At 51.5% G+C, this 3,614-nt stretch overlaps 1 long non-coding RNA gene across 1 annotated transcript in view; it reads left to right on the forward strand.

Annotated features, from left to right (window-relative positions):
- The window catches only part of LOC104985089, a 107,406-nt gene that overhangs the window by 24,235 nt on the left and 79,557 nt on the right, over positions 1 to 3,614 (forward strand). Inside the window, exon 2 of the long non-coding RNA XR_824835.1 lies at positions 2,350 to 2,632. This is a non-coding gene — a long non-coding RNA (uncharacterized LOC104985089). The remainder of the gene's footprint in view (positions 1 to 2,349; positions 2,633 to 3,614) is intronic.

The raw sequence follows: 3,614 nt of genomic DNA on the forward strand, positions 1-3,614 counted from the left end.
TACATTGCTCGGGGCCTTTATTATATCACGTGGGTCCTCTGTTACGTCACGTGGGGCCTCTGTTACCTCATACGGGGCCTCTGTTACGTCATGCGGGGCCTCTGTTTCCTCATACGGGGGCCTCTGTTACCTCACTCGGGGCCTCTGTTATGTCACGCGGGGGTCTCTGTTACGTCATGCGGGGCCTCTGTTACGTCACGCATGGGCCTCTGTTACCTCACGCGGGGCCTCTGTTAGTCACGCGGGGCCTCTGTTACGTCACGCGGGGCCTTTATTATGTCACGTGGGTCCTCTGTTACCTCACGCGGGGCCTTTATTATGTCACGTGGGCCCTCTGTTACGTCACGCGGGATCTTTTCGCTGAGGCACACGACTGTCTAGGTGAGAGTGGTTGCTGCACACAGGTTCCAGAGCGCGCGGGTTTCAGGAGCTGCCCTTGCGGCTCTCTAGTTGTGGCTCACGGGCTCGGTTGCCCAGGGGGATACGTGATCTTCATTCACCGACCAGGGATTGAACCCGTCCCCCTGCATCGCAAAGTGTGTTCTGAACCACTGGCCCACCAGGGAAGTCCTGTCACCTAATTTCAAAAGTAACAGTCCGTCACTTCTGCCACTTTCTGTTTGCTGGAAGTGAGTCAGAGGGTCCAGCCTACACTCAAGGGGGAGGGGCTTACACAAGAGTGTGCACACCAGGAGGCAGAAATCATTGAGTCATCCTGGAGGCTGCCTGTCACACGTTTGCTCTGGTCGAGCCTTTAAGGGTGACCTGGAGTTAATCAGGTGACTAAGGGTCAGGCGGTGCTGTAGGCAGGGAGAACCAGTCAGCAGAAGCAGAGAGAGAGAAGAAAGCCCACGGCATCAGGAGAAAGCAGTGCCCGTGTCGCTGGCATTAGCTTGTATGTGTGCTTGCACACACGTGTGCTTGCATGCACATGCGTGTACACACAGGCTTCCCAGGTGGCGCTAGTGGTAAAGAACCCACCCGGCAAGGCAGGTAGACATAGAGACGTGGGTTCCATCCCTGGATTGGGAAGACCCCCTGGAGGACGGCTCAGCAGCCCACTCCAGCATTCTTGCCTGGAGAATCCCATGGGTGGAGGAGCCTGGCAGGCTACAGTCCATGGGGTTGCAAAGATTCAGACATGACTGAAGCAACTTAGCATGCATGGACACAGGCGTGAACACACCTGTAGTTATGGGGAGGCATGAGACGAATCTAGAGCACATATTTGCTGCAGAGGCAGTATCACCAACAGGGAAAAAAATTAGTTCTTGCAGGGAGTGAAAAATCTTAGATATTACAGTGGTAAATGGTCCTCCAGAACTCAACCCTGTGTAGTATATCTGAGGTGTTAGAAGAGAGGGTCAATCAGGAAAACACTGTCCAGGAGCCTTGCAATGAGAGTGATGATGAAATAAAGGTCAAGAAATTCTGATCTAAGAAAAGTGAGAGGAGCAGTTACTGGATACTGATAATCCATCAGACGCTGTGTTAAGCATTTTCTATGTTTTCTAATTCAATTTTGCAACAACTCTCTATAGTTTGCACCTTGTACTGTGCTTAGTCGCTCAGTCGTGTCCGACTCTCTGCGACCCCATGGACTGCAGCCTGCCAGGCTCCTCTGTCCATGGCGATTCGCCAGGCAAGGATACTGGAGTGGGTTGCCATGCCCTCCTCCAGGGGATCCTCCCAACCCAGGGATTGAACCCAGGTCTCCAGCATTGCAGGTGGATTCTTTACAGACTGAGCCACCAGGGAAACCCAATTTGCACCTGAGGGAGAAGGAAACTCGGGTGGGCAGCTTCTGACCTGGCCCCCAGAGATCCTCACCCTCTGGTGTTTACACATCTGTGTAATCCTTTCCCCTTTAATGTGGGCTGGACCTAGTGACTAGCTTCTACCAGAGTAGGGCAGAATGTGTAAGATGTCATGCCTGTGATTAGGCTATAAGGATGGATTTCTTTATAACCACTTAACCCTTGGACTGCAAGGAGATCTAACCAGTCCATCCTAGAGGAAATTAGTCCTGAATATTCATTGGAAGGCCTGATGTTGAAGCTGAAACTCCAATACTTTGGCCACCTAATGCGAAGAACTGACTCATTTGAAAAGACCCTGAGTCTGAGAAAGATTGAAGGTGGGAGGAGAAGGGAACAACAGAGGATGAGATCTTGGATGGCATCCCTGACTCAATGGACATGAGTTTGGGTAAACTCTGGGAGTTGGTGACAGACAGGGAGGCCTGGTGTGCTGCAGTCCATGGGGTCTCAAAGGGTTGGACACGACTGAGCGACTGAACTGAACTGAACTGAATCATGTAAGTGACACTCCTCTGTCACTTTCTTTCAGCTCTTCTCATGTGGTTGCTCTGATGAAGCAGGAGAGATCAGGTGGCAGCAAACTCAGGCGGCTCCTGCCATCTGTCAGCAAGGATATGAGGCACTTACTCCAGAAGCTGCCGAGGTGCTGAATGCTTCAAACACCAGAGGCATGAGCTTGGAAGTGGATCCTTCGTCAGTTGAACTTTCAGATGAGACCGCAGGCTAGCCTGATACTTTCCAACCTGTAAGAGATTCTGAACAAAGGAGCCAGGGGAGCTATGCCTGGATTCCTGATCCCCGGAAACTGTGAGGTAACAAAAGTGTGTTGTTTTAAGCCTCTAACTTTTGAAGTTATTTTATTATTTTGAATTTTTTGGCCACACTATCTGGCATGTGGAATCGTAGTTCCCAGACCAGGGATCGAAACCGTGCCTCCTGCATTAGAAGCACAGAGTCTTAACCTGTAGACCACCAGGGAAGTCCCAGGTGGTAATTTTAAAATGCAGCAATATATAATAAAGAAACAGGCTCGGAGAAGTAAAGGCACTGGTCCAAGGTCACACAGCTATGATCCCAGACCTGGGCTACTAATGCTCAGCTCAGTTCTCTTTATCATCCCCCCTGCGCCTCTAGAGTCTAGATCACAGCGGCCTTAAATGCTTGGTGCAGGAGTGGGGCCCCTTTCATGAAGGTGATGGGAAGCTGGGGAAGGTTTTGGTGGGGAGTGACGTGGGGGTGGGGGAAAGCTTGTGTCTTCTTGAGTCGAATATCTGGATTCCAGCTGGCAGTGGCTAGCCTGGGAGCCGGGGACATCGGGATCATGCCAGCAAGACCTTGGAATGTTCTCAGGAATGAAGCTGAGGGTCAGAAGTAGCAAAAGAAATACCCTCTTGGTCTCCTTCCCATCATGGTTTCCTGAAGACACCTGTGTTCAGAAGGAAGGCAGGCAGAAGTCCACAGCTGAATCCAGGTGCTGGCTCTGTTCCCCGGGACAGTCACGGACTCCTGAGGGTCATGTTCTCTGCGTTTGGGCTGTCACCACAGTGGCCTCCCTCTGGACGCTTGACCCACACTCTCTGGCGGGCAGCATATCTGCGACCACCCGTGGCCCCGGCGAGAGCTGCTCGGGAGGCTGGAGCCTTTCATTTCCTTGTAACAATAGTGCTGGAAAATAGCTTTCTGGACTTGGCCCCAAACTGATAATTAAAGGAACGCTTTATCGCCAGCAAGGGCAGAAGTGTCTACCAATGGCCTTTCAGAAAAAGGAAAAAAAATAAAAATAGCCTCACTCCC

The sequence above is a fragment of the Bison bison genome, unplaced genomic scaffold, assembly GCF_000754665.1.
Source record: "Bison bison bison isolate TAMUID 2011002044 unplaced genomic scaffold, Bison_UMD1.0 scf7180017864038, whole genome shotgun sequence".
Classification (NCBI taxonomy): Eukaryota; Metazoa; Chordata; class Mammalia; order Artiodactyla; family Bovidae; genus Bison; species Bison bison.